Raw genomic sequence first — 26,133 nt, 5'->3', positions numbered from 1 at the left:
TCATCCAAGATACTGAGTTTCAACTTCAATGGTGTGAAGACAATGCATATTTGTTACACTTCGTTTGGTACAATATTTGGGACACCCTGTATTTGGGTACATGGCCATATAGAGCATTAAGCTTTTACGTCACCCTGTAGAGGGTGTGACGTTTTGACTATCCAAGGAGGCTAGAATACTATGCTCTTGTTCTTCAGTGGTTATCAGTTTCGTCTAAATTAAGGATTGTTTTCTTTATGAGTGATTATTTTAGACTTTCAATATTGTATATTAAGTGGAAATGTTTCTTTTTGTACTTCTGGGAATACTTTAATATGTATTTATATAAACCAGTAATATTCAACGTTTCCTTCTCGATTTTCTTTTTGTATTGCCCTGTATTAAGGGGGTGGGGGTATTGCGTGTCTTAGCAAGAAAATTAAGCCACAGGCTGTTACAATAATATTCAAGATATAATAGATGAAAGGATCCTAAGTTGCTTCAGAACTTTCTTAAATACAAAACTAACCTTTATTACATCAATCTTATAAGTTCAAGGTGAAACCGTGATATTAAATTTGTGTTTCTAATGCTAACTTCTGTAGCACCCTGTATTTTGTTACAGGCAAGGATACTAAAGCGCCAAATATTTGCTTTCAAAGCAATGAAGAAAACCTCTATTTAAATCATAAAAATAATTTTACGTGCACCGAATGTGTTCTTAATATGGTTATATTACACAATAGGTAGTTTCTCCTTTATTAATGATTCTGGTAGGAACTGACTGACGAATAGCCATGAAACCTAATGCCATTGTGTAGTTTTTGTATCACTCTGTTGTGTTGGAATTCGGACCCTGCTATACAGTGTTTCTAAAAAGAAGTAATGTATTAACGTATCTTGAGAAGGTATGCGTATTTGGGAAGTTTGGTTATTTTGTTAATTGGGAATTAGGCCTCCATTACCACTTTTGACAGAGGTTTCAATTTTAAGCCAAGAAGCCAATATATTGCCTTCAGTTTGATTACACGTCATGCAGTACGTTTTTTGGGGCACCCTGTACGTGGTACGTTTTCTTTAAGGATACATTTTCTTTGATATATCTAGAGTCTTCTCTCAAAGACAGTTACAGGGGATAAGTGCTTTAGAATGAAATATCATCTATTACACTATTGGGTTTCTAATGGCTTCCTGTCTTTTGCATTAATGCACTGTTTACCTAATGACTACGTGGTTCAATTCTGTAGGCATTAATTGTCATTTACAGAAAGCCCTAATTTCCCGATAATAACTGCATTCTAATAATTGTATAATAACTGTGAACGAATGCTTTTTGTACCACCCTGTATTTAGTACTTTTTGCCGTTTATTATTTGAAAGATGGAAGATCTAGTAATTTCTTTAATGCTTTCGTATAATAGGCCTACTCGAGCACAAGTTTTAATAACACGATATTATGTACAAACTTTTATAACTTATAGTCATTTTGATAAGTTTTAGTAAGATTTTTGGATTTAATTTTTATAAACAGATTATATATCACCTTGATTCCTTTCGAATGGCATTATAAAATTTGTTATAATTGCCAAGAAGCTTAAAACCTATGCAATACATTTAATGATAATAAATTTTCAGTCGAATTGTGGATTTATTATGCTTGGAAAATGTCCTGAAACTATTAGTTATGAATCATAATAAAAACTATTTTTTTGTTGTCTCGTTAAAAGTATCTTGAATGTAAGAAAAGTGTGCAGTTCTGATTATACATTATACATTTTATTTATGTGTAACCCTGTAATTTAGGTGGCTAGTTTTGTGTAAGGGAACACAAATTATAATTCACTAGTTTAACAAAATTTAAATGATTGAAGGAAATCGACGGTTATCAGAACAGTTTAGCACCAAGTTGTTTATTGGTAATTTATCGGAAAGACATCTGATTATAGCTTGTATATACTTGTAGGTATATACTGAATATAATGTGCTTATGTGTGTAGTTTCTCTCAGCCAAAATGTCTTTTATGAATTAACTGATATATCTAGTAACATTTTTTATCTAGTATAATATAGCTTTAAATATCTCTCTTTGGATGGTTCATCTGTAAAGTGGATTATAAATTATATTTATAAGGCCAAATCATATGGTTTTAGAATTGTCAGTATATGCTTTGTCACCAAATTTGATTTAGATCGTATGTCACTCCATTTTCTACGTTTTCTTCTGATATATGTATATAGATTCATTTTCAAGGATAAATAAACAAAATTTAGACCCTTTTCTACACTTTTCTAACAATGGGAAGTTTTTTCTTCTATTTCGGTCATAAATTTATTGAACATAAAAAGACAGCAAAGACAGTAACCAAGTCTTTTCAATCAATTGAAATATCTCTCAATGAGTTCGTTATATTGAAGCCATATTGTATTGTACGATAATTATCATCTTTTGCATGTCGAGGAGGTAATATACTATGATAATTTCTAAACATTTAGAAAAAAAAGTATATAAGAATTAACGAAAAATTCACTGGTTATTTAAATCTCAGCATATTATTGGAACACGTCATGTTGACTAAGGAGTCTTGCAAGCCTGTTGGCGGCCATTTTTACTCAAGTGTCGAAGACTTTGTGTTCTTACATCCACCAATCGTCATATATTTACGTAATTGTCCTTATCTTCTTATTAATGTGAAAGTAAGTCTCATATATACATTTTTCGATTCATATTATTATCCAAATAGGTATTTTTAAGGCCTTAACCTCGGTTTTAATTGGGGAAAACTTCGTGGATCTTCAATCGGTAGGCTAAGGTCTTACATATCGTTCTTTATTTCCAAACCTATATTATATTATGCTTTACTACAGCTATTATTTGTGAGTAGTGCGTGTTCTATATCTGAACAATTAAAAAGTTTCCCAAACCAATTTCTTGGGGCTGTGGGAGTCTACGCAAGTTGGATTTCAAAATGCATTGTTCTTGATTATGGTTTTGTATTTGGACTTGTATTTCCCCAATAAATGAAAATTTATTTGATTTTCAGTATTGTATTGAAGCTAGGTTTGGCAGTTGCAGTTGCCGTTGCAGTTGCCCACATACTAATCTGCAATCTAGTGGAAACTAATTTTGCCATGTAGGCTAGGCAAAGATCTGATAATTAGGATCCATTTTTTTATTCCTTAGTTATGTGGGTATTATTGTAGTTTATTACACCTTGAAACTCTACCGATTTATGGTCCATAATTATGAAAGCCGTTTTGTTAAGTCCGTTCGTGACTTTTGGGAGACGGTGTAAAATTTCGGTAGTCTCCCACCAAGCCATTTTTGCATGAAAACCATTTTCTCCTGTAGTTTTCTTATTTTGTCTTTCGGTGTTATTTTCCGCAACAGTATCTGCTTTTTTTTATATATATATTGCCACGTATCATACCCTATTAGGTGGGAATTGTAGCTTTGGGTGGAATAAAATAAAAACTAAAAGGGAAAATAGATATTCGTGCGAAAATAAATAACAACTACGGGGTAATTTTATCAGGGGTAACTCTTTCGATCACTGCTTTCTCTCGAGTACCGTTTATCTAAATTTTTAACGTGGACATGGTATGATAACATTGTGGTTTGTTCCTTCTGTATTAGTTTTTGCTCGGCCGTGGCTTGTTTCTATAGTGAAATAAGGCATATCGCTGCTCCTTTGTTCAGGAAAGTGGAACATGAATGTGCTGTGCACGCCTGTCACGTGGATCACTATTAAAGTACCATATTATAAATGGTTGTTATTCACAATACACTCCGCTAATGGTGAATGCTTGGCCATGGATTGCATCGCTCACAAAATTAACATGTTACTGTTCCTCAAGCGGTACGTGGGTGTGCTGCGCACATCAACTGCATGGGTTACTATTTCAGGTGCCATAATGTTTTAGCATTATTAAGCTGATATGTTGTCTTTTTTAGTCGAAGTCTGATGCTTCTCGATGAAAGGTAGCAATAGCATCAGAATGACTGGTGCTGGGGTAGCCCCTAATAACACCAGAAATGTTACTTGCATGTGAAGTTAGGCGTGGAACATCAAACGTATTTAATGACGCTTAATTGCTCTTGTAAGGACATGGTGGTTACGTAAAATCATCAGTTTCCAAATTATGTAAAATAGTGTTGAATTGGGTCGGTTTTAAATAGTGTCGATCATGAGACTTAGGTTTGAAATAAGGATTTATTTGAAATGAAGTCAAAATTTTTAACAACCTAATGAAAACCCAATATAAACAGTAGATTATACAGTAGGCCCATATCTAATATCTGATTGGGCTATTTGAAATGAGGCTTAGTCACATAGTCTGAGATGCAGAGGGGTAAAATGTAACGCATGCATAAGCAGGTCTTGGTATTAAAAGTAGTCCATTGAAAACTGCTAAAAACCACTATCAAATAGTAATGCATTTTCTACAGCTACTGTGTATGTAAGTGGTGAAAATTTTCAGAGTGCATTTTTGAGTAGTCGGGTGGAAAAAGCATTGCGATACGAGAAACAAGTGGAAAAATAGTATACTACCATAATTAATTTTTTTCTATGCTTTTGCACTGATAATGTATACAGTGAACCCTCGCTACTTCGCGGTTCGACCATCGCGGATTCACCACTTCGCGGGTTTTTTCCATAACCCATATATAAATACATATCGCGGATTTTCCGGAAATTTCGAAAATACCGCGAAATCTGAAGACCCCCAAATACGATATTTCGTTACCTGTAATTCCATTAATACTGTAATTAGTAATATCTGCTCTTACTGATTGTTCATTGCATTACATATGATATATAATTCAGCACAGAAAGAAATAAAACACGAAAAGAGAATGTGATCATACAATAATACACTACTGTATACAGTACGTAGTAAAATTAAATCGAACATGAAACGCAAATCAGATGCAGTCATACCATATTAGAATGGTGTAAGGCTGCTGATGGCTACTACTGTACTACAAATGTAATGGATGTGCATCTTTTCCATGATTCTTTTGTATGTATACGTACGTAGTACTGCATCCAATAATATTCTTTGTTGCAAAAATCACATTTCGAATAATCGTACGAGAGAGAGAGAGAGAGAGAGAGAGAGAGACACACATCCTACAAAAGAATAAAATAACATACGTAAAGCTATTATTATTATTGTTAGTATTATTATTGTTGTTGTTGTTAATAAAATTGTTATTATTATTATCATTATTATTATTATTATTATTACTGTACAGTATTATCATTATTTATTATTATTATTATTATTATTATTATTATTATTATTAATACTGTACGTACGGTATGCGCGGGGTATCTTGTACTTTGAGTTGGTAACCTACGCATCATATACTGTAAGACGGGTTGTGATTGGTTCAAGCGCTGATAGATGACGAATCAGAACTCAAGTTTTGTTATCTAGCCTGTGATTGGTGTTTTGCCCGTATCTCCAGCTTCCAGCATCTAGGTTCTCGCGGGCCCGGGTCGTCCACTTTCTCTTACGGCGTATTGCTGAGTAGACGTTCTTAAGTTTGTGAAGTTTAATCTGTGCTGTGTGCGACCTTTTTAAGTTGATCTTTTTGTTAAATCCTACTGTAAAATGCCTCCCAAGCGTTCTGCTTCTACTAAGGCTGGTAGTGAGCCTAAACGCCACTGAAGGATGATGGCGATTGCTGAGAAGGTTACGCTTCTCGATATGTTAAAAGACGGTAGAAGTTACGCGGCCGCAGCGCACCATTTTGGAATCAACGAATCTACTGTTCGCTATATCAAGAAGGACGAGGCGAACATTAGAAAGACGGCTGCAATCACCTTTAGCAGATCAGCGAAGCGAGTCGTTACAACGCGTAATAAAACGATCGTACGCATGGAAGGTGCTTTAGCTGTGTGGATTGCCGACTGCCGGAAGAAGAACATAGCCTTGGATACGAACACCATCCGAACAAAGGCTTTGAGCTTGTATGAGAATTTTGCTGCAAAGGAACCTCAAGACGACGACGGCAACCATGCTGAAGAAGATGATGATGCAGATGATCCTCAACCAGGGACATCCACTGATTCCCAGCCTCAGAAACAACGTTTTTCCGCCAGCAAAGGATGGTTCGCAAAGTTTCAGAAACGCTTCGCCCTGAAAAGCGTTTCCCTGCATGGCGAGGCTGCTTCGGCTGACACTGCCGCTGCTGAAACTTACGCGAACCAGACATTCAAGAATATTATCGCTGAAGGTGGATACAAGCCGGAACAAGTGTTTAATATGGATGAGACCGGCTTGTTTTGGAAGAGAATGCCGTCGCGAACTTTCCTGTTCAAAGAGGAAGCCAAAGCCTCTGGCTTTAAAGCATTCAAGGATCGCGTTACCCTCGTGATGTGTGGCAATGCTGCTGGATTTTTGCTAAAGCCGGGGCTTATTTATAAGTCGAAAAATCCTCGCACTTTCAAAAATAAAAATAAGAATCTCCTTCCCGTGTACTGGATACATAATCAAAAAGCATGGATTACGAAGATGCTGACCTCCAACTGGTTCCATCAGTGTTTTATCCCGCAAGTCAGCAAATATCTCTTAGAGAAGGGCTTGCCATTCAAGATCCTTCTCCTTATGGATAACGCTGGTGGACACGCAACTGACCTGTCGCATGAGGGCATTCAAGTTGAGTTCCTGCCACCCAACACCACGTCATTAATTCAACCGATGGACCAGGGGGTTATCAGGGCGTTCAAGGCCCTCTACACGAAGAATACCTTGGCGGACCTCGTTGCGTGTGTGGATGCTGCCCAAGATGATGAGGATGAAGATTTTAACTTGAAGGCGTACTGGCGGCAGTACACCATAGCCACGTGCCTTCAGAATATTCAGAAGGCACTGCAAGAGATGAAACCTGCAACCGTGAATGCGAGCTGGAAGAAGTTGTGGCCCCAGATTGTTTACGACGACGAGGGATTTACACCTGCTGAAATCCAACACTCTGCAATATGGAAATCTGTGCAGTTGGCTGCCATAATTGGAGGTGACGGGTTTGGCGACATGACTACTGAAGACGTCGACGAGTTGTTGGACTGCCATTCCCAGCCCCTAACTGACGCAGACCTCGAAGACCTGACGAAATCGGCAAGCGAAGAAGAGAGTGAAACCCAGGAAGAGACCCAAGAAAATGTCGAAGAAACGGGCTTAACATTAGAACGGCTTGCCAAGGCCTGCAACCATGCGAAGGAGTTGAAAAAAATGTTGCAAGAGTGGGACGAGGATATGATTCGGTCGATGCAATTCTGCAACAAGGTTAATGACATAATGACTCCCTACAAGATGCTCTTAGATCGAAAAAAGAAGCAGCGGCAACAACTTCCGATCACGATGTTCTTCCAGCCTCGCAAAAGAGAGCCAGTTCCTCCTGCTACTACGCCTTCGGAAGAAATTGAAGAAGTTGAAGAGGTGTCTTAGGAAAAGACACCTCCGTCTGAAGAGACGTAAAATACTACCTGGCTGCACAGTAGAACACATCAACAGCTTCATCATCATCATTTCTACTGTGCAGCAAATTCATCGCCATCATCATTCAAGTTTTTCTTGAACTTCTTTCGTGGTGAGTACAGTAACAATCTTTATTTTTTACTTTAACCCTGGATAGGTACGCTCCTCGGACACCCCTTTAAGGGTATACTCGGACGCGCGCGACCCCGACGCCAAAAAAAATTCTTGAAAAATCAGTTTTTGCAGTAACCTCCTTTTTTCTTTTGCCAAAAAAAAACTTCAATGAATGCTTAAAACAACTGTAAAGAGAAATACTACTCATCTGCAGAAAAACTATTTATTATAAATATTTTAAAAAATTAAGTAGAAAAAAAAAGACCTTACATAAAAATTCATAAAAAAAAATGTTTATACATATATACACAAACTCTTTTAGGAATTGATTCTTGAATGTTTAGGACACATCTTGATGTATTTTGGATGAAGTCAGACCCATGGAGGTGAAGATCTGAAATGAGAAAAAAAGGGTAACTTTTTTTGGCCAAAAAAATTTGTCCAAATTTCATGAATTTTTTTGGGTACCCAAATGAAATAGGAAGTGGCTAATTTTTTTAGGGAATAAACATATGTTATCCTAGAATAGAAATATAAAAAAATCTTCATTATTTTGTAAATTACATTTATATCAGGGGCCATATCTAAAGGTAATTTTTTGAGTACTTAGAAATTTCGTAAAAAAATACATATATTTAATGTATAATATGATATTTATGCAGGTAAAAATATACCAAAATATCACAAATTCTATAGGGAACAAGAATATATATAGATAGGGCAACTTACGCTTCGGATATGTCCACAAAATGGCCGCCAACCACACTGACTCAGACTCCCTAATCTGCCACTTGAAATGTAGGAAGGTATGTCAATTTCAAGGTGTTATTTACTAATCTAATTATTCTTGGATATGCATAAAAATTGTATGGTGGGTTGCTGGATAATTGTCGATTATTTTAAGACTATAAAATTAAAATTCTGACCCAAAAAAAATTTTTTGAAGGGAAATAAAATCGAAAAAAAAAAATAAAACAATATAATATTTTAGCTAAAAAAATTTGATGATATTCAATCAAAAAAGAAGTAAACAAAATTTTCGGACAAATAAACATCTAGAGGAATCATTACTCTGTTATAGTTCCTTAGTACGTAGTAATTTTGAAAGAAATGGGAAAAAAACGAAAAAGTGGCAATCGCAGGAAAATCGAACACATACCTATATATACGCCATATCTGGCTAAAAATAAAGATAGGCATGGGTAGCCAGATCATCTAGAAACACTTTCCAACACTATAAAAATACAAGTTTTGCGACACTACTTGCCAATTCCTTACGGTAACATGACTAAGCAAAAGAATGCAAAACAAATAAAAAGGGGCACTCGCGGAAAAATGGCCAACATTCTAATATACGGCATTTCAGAAAAAAAAAATTTCAGCCACGTACTAGGCAAACCATCAAGGCACATTTTCCGACAAATAAACATCTAAATGAATCATTACTCTGTGATAGTTCCTTAGTACGTAGTAATTTTGAAAGAAATGGGAAAAAACGAAAAAATGGCAATCACAGGAAAATCGAACACATACCTATATATACGCCATATCTGGCTAAAAAAAAGATAGGCATGGGTAGCCAGATCATCTAGAAACACTTTCCAACACTATAAAAATATAAGTTTTGCGACACTACTTGCCAATTCCTTACGGTAACATGACTAAACAAAAAAATGCAAAACAAATAAAAAGGGGAACTCGCGGAAAAATGGCTAACATTCTAATATACGGCATATCAGAAAAAAAAAATTCAGTCACGTGCTAGGCAAACCATCAAGGCACATTTTCCGACAAATAAACATCTAAATGAATCATTACTCTGTGATAGTTCCTTAGTACGTAGTAATTTTGAAAGAAATGGAAAAAAACGAAAAAATGGCAATCACAGGAAAATCGAACACATACCTATATATACGCTATATCTGGCTAAAAAAAATAGGCATGGGTAGCCAGATCATCTAGAAACACTTTCCAATACTATAAAAATATAAGTTTTGCGACACTACTTGCCAATTCCTTACGGTAACATGACTAAGCAAAAAAATGCAAAACAAATAAAAAGGGGCACTCGCGGAAAAATGCCCAACATTCTAATATACGGCATCTCAGATAAAAAAAAAAAAGACATGCACGTGTTAGCCCAACCATCAAGGCACACTTTCTAACACATAAACATGAAAAAAAATCAATAATATACGGCAATTCCTCACTACGTAGTAAAATTTTACAAATATTGGAAAAAAACAGAAATTGGCAACCGCAGTTAAATACCCAATATACCAATAACTACGTCGTATCTAACAAAAACAAAGTCACGTATGGGTAGCCAGATCATCTAGACACACTTTCCAACACTAAAAAAGCAAAAGTTTTACGACACTATTCGGCAATATCTTACGGAAAAATGACTTGGCAAAAAAATGATAAAAAATGAAAAAGGGGCACTCGCGGTAAAATGGTCCTCGTGGTGATGAACGACATTTTAACTAAAAAAAAAATCATGCACATGGTAGCCAAACAATCCACCAAGACTTTCCACAACTGATAACCTATACAAGTTGCACCATTCTACGACAATTTCATAATACGTAATAACTTTGATAATTATGCAAATTACCTTAGAAGGGTAAACTCGGTCGCGCTCGACCCCGACACGTCTCAGAAATCGGGGAAGGAGTACAGCTACAGCAATGCACATCTGGACACTACTAGAGCGTGTAGGCGAGACACCTACTGCAGGTCGATCACCCACAAATTCAGTCACGTGAGAAAAACCTGTTTTTTTTTGACGCTCGGGGTCGCGGACGACCCACCGTACCTATCCAGGGTATTCTCACATTCTAATATTTGTGCCTGTTTTATAGTTTAGTACTGTATGCATTAAGTTAAAGGGAAGGTTTTAAAAGTCTACATGTTGTAACCTATCATATTTTTTTTGTTTAAAATTTACATTTACGTATGTAAAACAATCTCTCTCTCTCTCTCTCTCTCTCTCTCTCTCTCTCTCTCTCTCTCTCTCTCTCTCTCTCTCTCTCTCTCTCTCTCTCGTAAATTGTTTTCCTGCTTTGCTACGTACAGTATGTACTGTATGATTTTATATAGATACGGTAAATTATATTTGTACTAAAAAACGGATTTTGAGCGAAGCGAAAAATCTATTTTTGGGTGAGATAGCCATGGCGTCCTGATGGAAGGTTCCTTTTTGGTAGCTTCCTTGGGTAAATAACTACTAAGATATTCCCAGAGAATTTAACCACAGGTTATCACAGAATTCTAACTTCTGGAGCGAGTATCCTAAAGGTTTCCCTTTAAGACATCGTATATCAACAGGGGACGCATGTATTAACGCGCCACATAGCTATCTACACCCCGAACAGAGATAATGCTTCGGTGTGTAAAGTCGGAGAATAGCTGGGAGCCGTTCCATAGCTAATCTCATTCGTGGCTACTTTTGGTACTCGAGACGTAAACAAACGGGCGCCATTGCTTAAATGACGTCACGTCCGTCTTCATCCTGAAGCCAGTTGCTTGCCGATCACCATGATACAGCAGAGCAGGGTGGGACCTAAAAACTGGACGAAGTAGCAGGGAGGGTCCATCAGGACGCCATGGCTATCTCACCCAAAAATAGATTTTTCGCTTCGCTCAAAATCCGTTTTTTGGGCTCAAGCCATGGCGTCCTAATGGAAGAATACCAGAGAATCAATGTATCGTGGTAGATTTTCCCCTATTAGTAAGTGCCAAGGGCTTTGAACAAATAGCATAGTAATCTTAGTAAAGAACCGTAGGGAAGAATCTTCCTGCCCCCCTTGGCAGTGAAGTTCCCACGGGCCATGCCGACGTCAAAGTGGTTATTGAAGGGCTATTCACCCTGATAGAAGAACCTGAAGAACTTGGAGATGAGACTGAATGGTTGGCATTCGTATTGGAACATTCTGGAAAGCAGACCAGTGGTGGTTGGACACTGTGTGCTGAGAAGGTTGGTTTCATCTCCAGGGTATGAAGAGTAAGTATTCGTATTGGAATATTACATTGTCAGAGTGAATATAAATTAAAGGTTAGTATCTTAATTTCTCCATGAACCATAAGGAAAAGGGGATAATAAAACTATGACAGGCATGTATTTCATAGTAAGTAGGAGCTGATTGAGACGCACAAGTAATAAAATAGAAATTTTATTTCACAATTGCAGAAATTAAATGAATTGCAGCAATAAGTAAAGTTCATTTACAGTAATTACAATGTACATAGTAATAAAGACTTGCTCTTGAATCTGAAAAGGAATTTCAAATTTATTAGTAGGCACTCGTTCTCGAGGAACGTTAGTCTTTGATTAAAACACATCATGCTCAGGGCATGCGGCACTTGTGTGACAACTATGACATTTCACCTGGGATAAGAACAGTTATAAAAGCACTAAGTGTTTTCGACATCACTATGTATCGCTCGAGGGTCAACATAGGCACCCGAAGAGTTAGAGTCCCAAGTAACTCACTGTTCTATGCAGAGTTAGGTGCAGGTTTCATAACACTACCTGCGGCTACCACAAAATGTTTGACTTCGTGCACTTGTTTCGCATAATGTTTAAAGAAAACGCGCGAGGACTTCCAGCCTGTGAAGCTTTTAAGGCTTTCAAAGTCCATACTCTGAAAGAAATTCAGAGACGATGCAACTTTCCTAGGATCAGGACCGGCGGGTGTACTATCAGGATCCGCTCTGCGAATGAAGTAGGTGATTTTCGCTCTTAATTGTTTCAGTGACTGGTCGCTGCCCGATGTTTCTCCTTTGAAGAGTTGGCCTCTACCAAAGTTCGAAGTTCTGCGAAGATAGACCTTGAGGCTCTCTACTGGGCATAAAGAGGCATCTTCCTTCAGGGGGCATATTCTCCAGGGGCCCCATCTTTTGGTGGGTAATTCATTTTTGGCGAGAAACGTCGGATCAGGGGAGAGGGTAATGTCTCCTGTATCAGTAAACAGGATGTGACCCTCTTCTCTCGATAATGCCACTATTTCGCTGACTCGGGCTCCTGAGGCAAGAGCAAAGAGAAATATAACTTTCTGAGTCAGATCCTTGAGAGGGCATGAATTATTATCCAAGTTGGAGGCGAAATGGAGCACCTTGTCTAATGACCAGGAGATCGGTTTCGGTGGGGGTGCTGGGCGTAGACGAGCGCATGCTTTCGGTAGTTTATTGAAGATGTCGCTGGACAGATCAATTTGGAAGGCATACAGAATTGGTCTAGTCAAGGCCGATTTGCAAGTTGAAATCGTATTGGCTGCTAATCCTTGTCCATGAAGGTGAATGAAGAAGGACATGCAGAAATCAATTGTGATTTCTTTAGGATTTTTTGTCTTGACGAAAGAGACCCATTTTCTCCAAGATGATTCGTATTGCCGTCTTGTGGATTCGGTCTTGTATTCCTCGAGGAAGTCTAGACTTTTCTTCGAGATCCCAAACCTCTTCTTTGCGGCTAGGGAGAGAAAATCATGAGATGAAGGTCCTTGATTTTCGATGATGAAGCGAAGACAGTCGACTTCTGTACTTGTTGGGAGAGAACTGGGCCCGGGAGAGGGATCAGCTTGGGCTGCAGCTCCAGGACCAGGGGGTACCAGTTGCTCCGGGGCCACTTGGGAGCCACTAGGGCCGCTGTCCCTTTGAAGGTTCTCAGCTTGGAGAGGACTTTCAGCTGAAGGTTGGTGGGAGGGAACAGGTAGATCTTGGACCATCTGTTCCAGTCCAGTGACATGGCATCCACTGCTTCTGCCTTGGGGTCCTCGTACGGGGCCACATACCGAGGAAGTTGATTGTTGTCGCTCGTTGCGAAGAGATCTATCTGAAGTTCTGGCACTTGGTGAGAGATGAAGGAGAATGATCTTGCGTCTAGAGACCATTCCGACTCTATCAGGTTTGTTCGAGATAGAGCATCCGCTGTCACGTTGCGGAATCCTTGTAGGTGAACTGCAGACAGGTGCCATTTCTTCTTCTCTGCCAGACGGAAGATTGGGAGAAGCACCTGATTTATCTGGGGCGATCTTGAGCCTTGGCGATTGAGACATCGAACTACCACCGAGTTGTCTAGGGTTAGACGAATGTGGATCGAGGGAGGCGGGGATAGTTTCTTCAGAGTTAGAAGGACCGCCATGGCCTCCAAGATGTTGATGTGGAACGTCTTGAACAGGGGAGACCAAGTGCCTTGAGCCTGTTTTTGGTGGGAGTGACCTCCCCAACCCTCCAGCGAAGCGTCCGTGTGGATGTTGAGTGATGGAGGTGGGTGTTGAAGAGGAATGGACCTTTTCAGGGCCTTTGCTTCCGACCACGGCTTGAGGAGAAGTCGAAGTCTGTTTGGGAGCCGTCTCTTGAGGTCTCTTCGAGCGATGGATGCAGAACGTCTCCAGACTCCCGCGGCATCCTTTAGCTGTGCACGAAGCACTGGGTTTGTTACTGAGGCGAACTGTAGAGAGCCTAGAACTCGTTCCTGCTGGCGTCTTGAGATCCGTTTGGATTTCAGTAGTCGCTTGACAGACCCTGCTATTTCCTTCCTTTTCTTCTGGGGGATGGAAAGGCGGTGTGACTGAAGGTTCCATTGGATTCCTAACCACTGGAACTTCTGAGCTGGAGAGAGGCGAGATTTCTTCTCGTTTATCTTGAATCCCAGGTGTTCTAGGTACTGGGTGACTTTGCTGCAGGATTTTACACAATCCTCGGGCGATGGAGCCCAAACTAGCTAATCGTCGAGGTAGGCCATCACCTGGACGTTTCGGAGGCGGAGCTGTTGTACTATGGCGTCCGCCAGCTTTGTGAAGATCCGAGGGGCCACATTGAGGCCGAAGGGCATGGCCCTGAAGGCGTAGCTTTTCCTTTGGAGTCGAAATCCTAGGTAGGAGGAAGCGTGATGGTTCATTGGAACGTGCCAATAGGCATCCGCCAGGTCTATGGAGACCGTGTAAGAACCTCGAGGCAGAAGGGTCCTTATTTGTTGAAGAGTCAGCATCTTGAACTTGTCGTTCGCTATGAACTTGTTGAGGGGGGATAAGTCCAGAATGACTCTGAGTTTGTCGGAGTCTTTCTTGGGGACACAAAACAGTCTTCCTTGGAACCTGGTGGACTTTACCTTCCTTATCACCTTCTTGTTCAAGAGATCTAGGACATATTCTTCCAGAAGGGGGGTTGATTGTTGGAAGAACTGCTGGAATGTTGGGGGTGGTTGAGTCCAACTCCAGCCTAGACCCTTCTTGACGATGCTGTGTGCCCAGGGACCGAAGGTCCAACGATCCTGGAATTGGCGGAGTCTTCCTCCCACCGGAAGCACTTCATTGCTTCTGGTGTCCCGAGGGCTTGCTGCCTCGGCCGCTAGCTCCCCTTCCTCCTCTGCCTCTGGAGGGACGGCGAGACGCGTCTCTGCCTGCACCTCTGTTTGAGCCTCTACCTTTGGGACGAAAGGTAGTCGTCTGTTGCTCGAAAGCAGGGGTGAAAACCGGTGACTGTGACAATACCGGTTGGGTGACCAGTTAAAAGGTCTGTTGTGGCTGAGCTGCCACTTGGGAGGTAGCGGGTCCCGGAAACTGACGTCTTGGTTGACGTTGCTGGGGTTTCTGTTTTGAAGCTTTCCTCTTAGGTTGAGGTCCGTCGTCCTGAGAGGATTTTCTCTTCTTTGACATGCCCCACTTGTGGAGAAGGTTCCTATTCTCCGTGGCGGCTTTGTCAGTGATCTCCTTCACAAGGTCAGAAGGAAAGAGGTGTTTGACCCAGATGTTGGAGGAAATCAGCCTCCGGGGTTCGTGTTTCACAGTGGCACCTGCGAACACGAATTCACGACAGGCTCTCCGAGCCTTCATGAAGTGGTACATGTCCTTCATCAGGGTTGCCATGTGGGATTTGGCAAGTACCATGTAGTGGTCTGGTACTCTGGTGTCACAGGCCATAATTTCAAGTTGGACTTGGTGGGACATGGATGCTGCGAGCCTCTCCTTCGTATCTTGTTCCCGACGAAGGAGGTGATCGTTAAGTTTCGGGAGGTCTTCATTAAACTGACGTCCGGCGACGTCAGGATCTAGCTTTCCCACGATGAAAGTATGCTGGATGTCCTTCCAGTGTCGGGCGTCAGGGGGAGTAACTATGGAGAAGGGTCTGCACTCCTCCAGTGCAGGGCAGGCTTTTCCCTCTTCCACAGCTTTAAGGCATGCAGCGAAGGCCTTTTCCATGAATGGAAGTACTGCATCTTCAGGTGCGACGTAGGTAGGGTTCTTCTTGCTCAGGGCCGGAAGCTTAGAGCAGGTAAAACCCCTACTTTTGAACGTGTTGGCTAGCATAGCATGGGCCTTCGCGAGATCGAACACTATCTCTTCTTTCGGTTCGGTCTCTTCTTTAGAGGCAGGTTCAGAGCGAAGTCGGACGTAACAGTCCGGGTAGGCCTCAAAATTTGGGAAGAATTCCACATCTTCCAGGGGGACCGAGCCGATCTTGTCGCTGACAAAGATTCTGCCGGTCGCTATCACCATATGCTCAGCATACCTCCATGGGTTGGCATGAGAGCAAGCGGGGAGATCCTTAACCGAGATCTTCTTCGGTTCTTTGGATCCTATCATGGACCTGATGAACTCCTGATTCTCCTTCAGCTTGTCGTCCATGACGGCTTTAATCAACCGGAGCATTTCTTGGGTGGATGATAAGGGTTCCGGGGTCGTGGAGGTAGACAGGAGAGACACTTCCGTCGGTGTAGGAGTAGGGGCGGTGATAGAAGGAGGAGCGACCTCTTGCTCTGACTCGGCGTATTCCACCTGGTCTTCATCATCTTCAGCTCCTTGAGCCATAAGGGTCTTCTCCGTACCCTCCGAGACATCCGACATGTGTTCGTCATCATCGGAATCTAGGCGGCAATTGTGCATGGACTGGGCCATGACTACATCTGGTTCCACCGTAATTTGGACAGTGGGGATCAAATCCTTGGGCACCACAGAATCAGGGGAGGCCTTTGGGAACAGAAGTGACCTCAATTCTTCAGTGGCCAGGTACGGTCCGGTGGCATTCTTCTGGAAGCCACGCACCCATTTGCGTAGCTTCTCTCGAGCAATGTCCCTGACCTCCGCTGAGGGAGGGTTATGGAAGCCATCAGCTATGTGAGCCTGGCAGACCGTACAGTTCAGCGGGTCCCAGAATTTCAAATCCCCTTTCTTGTTAGCACAAGGGGCGTGAGTCCTGCAAGCCGTATGCCCGTAGAAGTGCGGGCGTTTCACAGCGCAGAAGTCGAAGTCACACTTCATCTGCTCCTCCTGTGGAAGAAAGAGAAAATGAGTATGGGGGGAGTCATAAGAATGGCTCTTAAGCTAAGTTAACATTAATCATTAATTTTAACTTGATAAAGGGTGTGATGCACAGAGATTGAAATAGTAAAGAAAACATACTCCATGCATCCCGCCCGGCTGGCTACCGCAAGCTTTATCCTTGGATAATCCGAGATGGCCGAAGGCACAGGATAGTATTCCTTAGAAGCCCATAGGGCAATGGAATTCCATGGAAATTGCCAAGGATAAGTTTGGGACCGAGGCCACTCAGTCCTAAATTAGGGGGCTAAAGGGTCCCCTAGGGTAACTGCTTCCGGCAACCAGCCGCGCTAAGATACACGCAGCATGCTGGAAATCTGAAGAATGCGAAGGGACAGCATGATTACCAATAGAACAGTACCAAGGTACTGATCCAATAGCGTAAACAGGCCATCTGTTTGCAGTGTAGGGCTATCAGTATTCATATGATAGCTAGTGGAAGGGGGTGCAAGTAGTCTTGACGCCTCCGGGGGGTTCCGGCAAACCTCCGGCACGCCGGAGGCCGCTCCAGCAGAGTTTCTGGCATTAGAACAGACAATATATAAGTCAGGAATAATACCAGGGTGGCGGCCGCCGGCACAACGGCGGCACGCCGGCAGAGGGAGCGGCGGCTCTGGCGGTCGGAGGATGCCAGATTGGTGACAGGGACAAGGATGGTTATAGCGGAACCAGGTTGCCGGCAGTGGATGCCGACACTCCGGTGGCCGACCGGCAGGCGGACGGCGAAGCTATGAGGAAGGAGGAGAGCCATCGGCAGGAAGCCGGCGGCAGTCGGCAGTCCCCCGGCACACGGGGGGCTGGCGGCCATGAGGGTAAGGGGAGAGTCACCAAGGTAGGAGGTGGGTATCGCCGACAGTGGAGGCGGCAAGGGACCGGCACCCGGATAGTGAAAGAGACAGGGGGAGGGATGTAAGAAGTCCAGTCATGGACTCCCAGACATCCCCCCCTGAGAGGGTGTACCCATGATAGAGGCTGGCTCTATCACCCAGAAGCAGGGGTCTCAGAGGACCGGGAGCTAGGGTAGCCCAAGGGAGGGCTAGGGGACACCCAAAGAGGGGGAGACCTCTACATACAGAACACATCCAGTGGCTAACCCCATAGGACACTATGAAGGGTATATGTACCAGAGCGGACTGCACATAGAAGCTCAAGGTAGCCCTATCACTCCACCCTAAGGAGGAGTTGTAGGACAGGGGACAGATGGGTATAGACTAACCTAAGTGTAGGCTAGGCTATACAAGAGATAGGTGGGGAGGGGAGAAGAGAAGAGTCTTCCATGGAAGGGATTCTGTACCAGAGCGGCCACTAGGAAAGGGAGGACACTCCCTAACCTAAGATAAGGCAGCCTGGCTGAAACGGTGCATGGGTACAGTTTCAGCAGGGAACAGAATAACATTTCCAAAACCTAACCTAGAGCAGGGCTAAGAGCCCTGAACTAGGAAGGATAGAAGACATATCGCTATCGCAGGACAGTCATAGACTAGTCCTAGCCATAGAGGAAGGGCTAGCCGTTCCTCACTCTCAGACGCAACCCTAAGGGAGGTTCATTCCCTTAGGGAGGACTGAGAGGCGATAATATACTCCGTTAGGCGCTTGATCCCTTTACGTAGTAAGGGAATCAAGGCTAAACAGAGGGAATGCCAAGGGCAGGGGGATGAAGGAAGCATATAGGGGTCCTACAAGTAGGTTAGGTTAGGAAGAGACACTAACTAACCTATCCCCTATATGGTCCCTGAAGGCAAAAAACACTTGCATCACAGTCAAAAGTATTGTAAAATAATGCCACTATCTTCATAAGTAAGCCTAGGATCACTAATAAAATCATGCATGAACACTGATATATAGGCACTCTGGCCTGGGGGCTATAGTAGCCGACTGGTATGAGGTCAATCGATGACCGATAAAAAAGCGTCAAAACACGATATAAAAGTTCCTAGCTATGAAGACTAAATAAACTAATGTTATCGATTAGTAAATGAGGCCGGAAGTGTTGTTGTGGCTAACTAAATAAGGCATGCATAACAACAACGACGCCATAAAATGGCGGGTCCGGTAGAGGCACAGCTCTGCCACAAAACAACAAATATCTCGGAAAGTAATATTTACTTTACGGTCAGAGCTTAACTAAACAATACTGGAACCTTGTACTCAACTTTCCAGAAGAAGGCGCGGCCGAAGGTAGCGACATAATGGAGATGCAAAGCGATAAGTAAAGCACAGGGAAAATCCGTCTAAGTAGGGCGAGCTACTGAACAAAGGATGAAGACGGACGTGACGTCATTTAAGCAATGGCGCCCGTTTGTTTACGTCTCGAGTACCAAAAGTAGCCACGAATGAGATTAGCTATGGAACGGCTCCCAGCTATTCTCCGACTTTACACACCGAAGCATTATCTCTGTTCGGGGTGTAGATAGCTATGTGGCGCGTTAATACATGCGTCCCCTGTTGATATACGATGTCTTAAAGGGAAACCTTTATGATACTCGCTCCAGAAGTTAGAATTCTGTGATAACCTGTGGTTAAATTCTCTGGGAATATCTTAGTAGTTATTTACCCAAGGAAGCTACCAAAAAGGAACCTTCCATCAGGACGCCATGGCTTGAGCCCAAAAACATATTTTGTAAATGCTTTTACTGTAAATATCATTATTTATCACTTTCATCATGCGCGTTAAATGCCTTCTTTGTTCTGAGCGTGGTTGTTTACTGAGCGTACAGTACTTTATGACGCCGTCGTTTCAGGCGGCGTCATAAAGAAAAACATTTCGTTTGGAAGTCCTAAGAAAAATTAAGTACGTAAAACATTGGTAATAAAAAAATCAACATACTGTATAATCAATATAATCGATGCAAAAACTAACCTATACATATATGTGTACACTAAATGAGTTTGTTTCTTCATTATGATCAGAGATGAACACAAACAAAACATTGGTTGCCATTTTTTATCGTGCTTTTTAGGTGTTTAGGAAACGCATGATATAAAATCGCCTTTAATATTTGTGCCTGTTTTAGTTTAGGGTGCTGTAGTACATGCATTAAGTGTTCTGTACATTAAAGGGTGGTTTGTTAACAGTACTACGTACAAGGGAAGGTTTTAAAAGTCCGAATATACATGTTAAATAAATAGGTAAATAGGTAAATATGATGTCACTACTTCGCGGATTTTCACCTATCGCGGCCGGGTCTGGAACCTATCTACCGCGATAAACGAGGGTTCACTGTAGTGAAACGTTTTGTTTACACGTTTTACTCAAGAAAATTATAAATTAAAACATGAGCGTTTGTGGGAGACCCCCAAAATCTAACCATAAGTGTTTATGCATGTTCCGAATCGTTTTAAAACTATTTTCCCACTTAAGTTACAGCATGACTGCCTTCACAAGCTGATATCACCCAAAGGGCCATTCAAGCCTTTTTCAAGTTGCATTACGGTATTGTACCTATTCTGGTAATTTACTGTATTCGACGTTTTTCCTTCACTATGAAGCTGTTGCTGCTCTTTTAAAAGAAAAAATGTCAATGAAATAATGATCCTCGTAGCGTGCGCAGAACAACCATGACCTCTAGCCAGATTCATGGGAGCAAGGACAAAGCAGAGAATATTTAAGGGACTTGATAAAGATTTAAGGTATGGTGCTTCAGTATTGCACCATTTATGTTTCCAACTGTGTCATCTTGTGGGTTTTATGCATTTCTGACAATTACTGCTACTAACTGTTTTTTTTTTTTTTTTTTTTCCCACCCTAAAACATCCCCAATGATTGTGTGGTTTGCCCCAAATTTCATGGATAGAAATGAAAAATCACAAGATAACTAGTTGGTTAAATACATGGTTCATGCATTTGTCGGGAAATTACAATACTATAGTTTGTATATAATTGCCTATCCTAATACTTTATCTTTGTTGTTGCTTCCTTTCTTCTATCTCGCTGTCCAACCTCTTAACTTTTCTCTCTCCCTGGAAATCTTGGTTTAAACCAAATGCTTTTGTGCTAAATGGAATTATAGTCCCAGCTCCTGTCTTATCATTCCATCAACTCCCTTCTACCAATGAATCCGGAGAGCTGTAGGTATGATTTTGATTACGAACAGCTTTAAGCATCGGGCCTATTAGTTTAAAAGTTGAGCCAATTTTCTATAGAATTGATGCTTTCCATTGTGGTAGTTATAGGTAAGGAAATTCAAGGTATATGGCTTACCTTAAAGTACATCCGAACCTAGCTAGACAACAAGCTCAGCCCATGCTTATATATGGAAGGTTATGCTATCTGTGACCCCCTTACTTCACTCTAACACTAAAGAAAGAGAATTTATTTTATTAAAAGCTGATGCAGTTGGTCTCCTGGTGCTGTAATTTTCTTGAAAATAAAATCTTATTTCTCAAGCACAAACTCAGAAACTTAACTTTATTTTTAGGTGGAGTTGAGAATTATATTTTTACATACAGTATGGTTAAACCTTTAATACAGTTATAACCCCCTTTACATTGGTACGACATTCGTCAGTTCCGTTATGTTGCTCATCCGTAAGTATTAAATGCACAAAACCCATGTTTGTGTCTTTAAGCTGCCACTTTCCTCTTTGTAAGGGTAGAAAAGACACTTTAGCTATGGTAAGCAGCTCTTCTAGGAGATGGACACTCCAAAATCAAACCATTGTTCGCTAGTCTTTGGTAGTGCCATAGCCTCTGAACCATGGCCTTCCACTGTCTTGGGTTCTCTTGCTTGAGGGTATACTTAAACACACTATCCTATCTTATTTCTTTTCCTCTTGCTTTGTTAAAGTTTTTATAGTTTATATAGGAAAATTTTGTTGTTACTGTTCTAAAAATATTTAATTTTTTTTTGTTTCCTTTCGTCACTGGGCTGTTTTCCCTGTTGGAGCCCCTGGGCTTATAGCATCCTGCTTTAGTAACTAGGGTTGTAGCTTAGCAATTAGTAATGATATGTTGGTTTCTATATCTTGAATTAAGGATTTAAGTGCTTTACTGTACTAAAAATACTGTACTCAAGAGGGAGGCTTTATAATGTAGGTACAGTATCTGGATTTATAAAAAGTAAGTACTGTTGTTTATGTATAGAAAACTAATGTCGGACAATAAGCCAAAAATCTGACTTGAAATTAGCCTTACGTCAGGTCTCTTGGAACCAATTTAAAATTTGGGGTGTGGTAATTCTGTACTTTCTTAGTTAAGATTACAGTACTTGAAAGTCTGGTATTGTAATTCTGTTTTATTTTTCTTCCTTTAAATGGTTTTTTCCAAATCTAAACCTGACCAAATACACTGGTTAAACAGTGCAATACAAATTTCCTTTATTTCTAGGTACGCAAGTGGTTGTCTTTCTTGGAAAATGAGGATAAAAAGAGTGTCGTGCCTCCCCTACAGTGAATAAAGGATGCTAGCCTGTGTAATCTTACAAATCTGAAATCATTTGTAATAATCATGGTGAATAAGTAGATATTAATGGATTTCATAATAGTCTTGCTAAAGGGTAAGTCCTTTATTATTTTTGTTTATATCCATGAATCATACCTCTGGATAGAAAAAGCTATAAACCGGTACTCTTCAAGAGCCATCTTTTGATGACTTTAATCTAATATCTCTCGTGTTGTCCCATTTTGAGGGACTGTCTCTGAACTTCCATGTGCCTAAAGTTGAGTGAAAGCAGGTTTCCAGTAGAAAACCAAAAACTATGATTTGTATGTACTGAAAAATTTAATTTTCAACTTCTAAAAAATTTTCATATTCCTGTCATTGAAGGATTTTTTAAAATCTGCAAACCTGACTGTAGATAAGTTATTTGCAAGGCAATACATCTTTCTTATATTTCCAGGTACTGGTGTGGTTGGCTTTCTAAGAAAAACCAGGGGATGAATGGAGCAAGATTGCTCCCTGTAAGTCAGTGGATAGTAATGCTAGTCACAAAGGTAGGCTACAATACATGCAAATCAAAAACTTTTGATTATAAAAAAGGTTCTAATTGTTCTGTTAATGGCATTGCTAATGGCCAAGTGCTTTAGGAGTCTCTCTCATTTACATGAATCTTTCCTTCAAATTGAAAATGCTAGATACAGTTTTTGGCAACTTGTATAGTTATTAATCTCATTTTCTTTTCCGTTGGCGGGGTGAGATGGGTTCTGTGGGATTGCCTGGTACTGGAAGACTGTTGAAAACATCCTTGTGAGCTAACGATGGAGGCCGTTTGGGAGAGCCTATCTGCTGAGTCATCAGCAGCCATTGCCTGACCCTCCTTGGTCCTAGTTGGGTGGAGATGGGGGTTGGGTGCTGATCATATGTAATATGGTCAGTCTCTAGGGTATTGTCCTGCTTGATAGGGCAATGTCACTGCTCTTTGCCTCTGCCATTCATGAGTGGTATTTAAACCTTTAAACTGTATTTTTCAATATTAAACTTACCCGATGATCATATAGCTGTCAGCTCTGCTGCCCGACAGAAAAACCTACGGGCGGAATACGCCAGCGATCGCCATACAGGTGGGGGTGTACATCAACAGCGCCATCTGTCAAGTAGGTACTCAAGTACTCGATGTCAACACAGAACCAATTTTCTCTCTGTCGTGCCACTGGCAAGACCTACTAAATACGCTGTTACTGACTGGATTTGTTTTCACAACTTTTTGGTGAAGTACACTATTCCAGTTTTGAGCTTTCGCTATGCAGGGGTTTTATCTTCATTTCAAAACTTGAACTCGTTTTGGATAGATTTAATTATGGTGACAAAGAGAGTATGGACTCTCTTTCACTTTTAAATGGCCGACCCTTCCCTTAGACGGAAGTGTGTTTAGGTTTTTAGTAATTTTGCTTAACACGTTATAGATCTATATATTTTATATCTCTCCGCCTTTATTAGGCCTCTTCGATTAACTTTCCTTTTATGTTTTGTTTATATGCGACCTTTCCTGATATAGGCGGTCCTAACTTGGAACCGAAGTTAATCAACGTTGAGCCCGTTATATCGTATTTAACCTTTAAAGAATTTAAAACTTTTTAAATTCAATGTTTTATGAAAGAATTTCTTTGATAGTCTCGTACTGTTTTCAAAGATGAACTAACGTTTAGTTTTTTAGTCTACGCAGTTGTTGACGTTCAGGACGTTCAACATGCGCTCTATCGTTACGATAGAGAGAGAGTGTATCACGGTTTCTCTTTGCAGTAAGAGTAAACCGATTCTAGCGTTTCGTTCATTCTTTCTTAGCTTAAATGGTTTAAATTCTATATTAAAGGAACTTTTTATTTGGAAAACCTTTCAGTTTTTTCCTTTAGCAATAACATGTTTTGACGATATATATTGGGCTCTTCTCTCAGGTGCGAAATCTAGAGAGAAAGAGAGAGATAGAGACGGAGGGAGAGAGAGGAGAAAAAACGTTTCGTTCAAGCGGGTAACGTTGTTCTCGTTTTACTCTCCTCCCTAGTCGCTGTAGGGGAAGAAGGTAAAACGTTTCTAGGGTTAACGTTTCTAGGGTTTTATTCTTGTTCCCAGGCTATGTGCGGTGAGAGATTGTAAACGTAGTTTATTTGATCTAGTGTTTAGTCTCTTTCCCAGCCACTGAATTCTTTATCTTTATATATGTTTTCTGTTGCATTATACGTTTGTTTTCGCAATTACTACCTTTTAATGAAGGGTAGGATTGCGTGTTTCAGGTAGAAATCAGTAAAAGTTTCGATTTCAGTGAAATACAGTGATACCTCGGTACTCGACCATAATCCGTTCGAGATCCGTGTTCGACCTCCGATTTGTTCGAGTACCGAATTTTTTTTCCCCATAAGAAATAATGGTATATATTCTATTCCGTTCCCAAGCACTCGAACAGGCCCAAAATATTAATAAAACGTGTACCTAAACAACAATAATTATCTAAATGTGTATGAAATTGGTCAGAAAATCCTATAAAACAATTTTAAACCATTTACTGTACTAAAATAAAACAATTTTAAACCATTTTCTGTACTGTAGTGAACATACCTTTGAGCAGCGGTTCGATGGCATACAGGGATGGATGTGGAGAGGATGGAAGGGGGAGGTTACTGCTTGGAAGGAGAGTCCCCTTCCATGATGTGGCGGGGTAGTTCTCCTTCAGGAGTTGTTTCTCTCTCCAATGAAAGGGTGGGCAGATCTATTTCAGGGGTTTCTTCTCTTCTTTGTCTCTTCTTTGGAGGAGAAACAGGCTTTGATGTAGCAGCTTTCTTTTCTTTTGTGAAAAACTGGTCTATTGTTAATTGTTTCTTCCTCCTCTGCAGTATTCTTCGAAAATGATACATGACACTATCATTAAACATATGCACTGCCCGGTTTGCTACTGCAATTTCTGGGTGGTATTTTTCAGCAAAAGCCTGCACATCTGCCCACTTGGAACAAATTTCATTGATGAGAGAACTTGGAACATCCTCCCTTACCTCATCCTCTTCTGAAGATTCCTGCTCCACAATCAGATCCTGCTGCTGTTGTTGTTGCAGGTGCAACAATTCCTCCACAGTCAACTCGGTAGAATGGCTTTCTACAAGCTCATCAATATCATCCTTGTCGACCTCAAGCCCCAAACTCCTGCCCATGACAACAATTTCCTCAACGACATCAGTGTCATCAGAAATTACAGGGGTAGCAGTGCTTGGACCCGCCTCTGGTTGGAAACCTTCAAACTCCCTCTCTGTGACACATGATGGCCACAGCTTACGCCAGGCAGAGTTCAATGTCCTATAGGTCACACCTCGCCAAGCTTGGTCAATCATGTTAACAGAGTTGAGGATGCTGAAGTGTTCCTTCCAGAATTCCTTTAGGGTCAACTTCGTGTCACTGGTCACTTCAAAACACTTTCTGAAAAGGGCCTTGGTATAGAGTTTTTTGAAGTTTGAAATGACCTGTTGGTCCATGGGCTGGAGTATGGGAGTAGTATTGGGGGGCAAGAATTTGATTTTGATAAAGCTGTATTCTTCTTTCAAGTCATCCTCGAGACCTGGAGGATGTGCAGGAGCATTGTCCATAACCAGAAGACATTTCATTGGCAAGCTCTTTTCAATGAGGTAAGCCTTAACCTGGGGGGCAAACACTTCGTTTATCCACTCAGTAAAGAATTGTCTTGTGACCCAAGATTTAGTGTTCGAGCGCCACATAACTGGTAGTGCACTTTTACAAATATTATTTCGTTTGAACACCCGGGGGTTGTCCGAGTGGTACACTAACAAGGGTTTGATCTTGCAATCGCCACTTGCATTTG

The 26,133-nt window shown here is 41.1% G+C and overlaps 1 long non-coding RNA gene across 1 annotated transcript in view; it reads left to right on the top strand.

Annotated features, from left to right (window-relative positions):
• Window positions 1-2,595: 2,595 nt before the first annotated feature.
• Window positions 2,596-26,133, top strand: part of LOC137639237 (uncharacterized) — a 37,504-nt gene continuing 13,966 nt past the window's right edge. Inside the window, exons 1-2 of the long non-coding RNA XR_011044267.1 lie at window positions 2,596-2,673; window positions 22,224-22,392. This is a non-coding gene — a long non-coding RNA (uncharacterized lncRNA). The remainder of the gene's footprint in view (window positions 2,674-22,223; window positions 22,393-26,133) is intronic.

The sequence above is a fragment of the Palaemon carinicauda genome, chromosome 4 (assembly GCF_036898095.1).
Source record: "Palaemon carinicauda isolate YSFRI2023 chromosome 4, ASM3689809v2, whole genome shotgun sequence".
NCBI lineage: Eukaryota > Metazoa > Arthropoda > Malacostraca > Decapoda > Palaemonidae > Palaemon > Palaemon carinicauda.
This window is presented reverse-complemented; position numbering and strand designations above follow the sequence as displayed.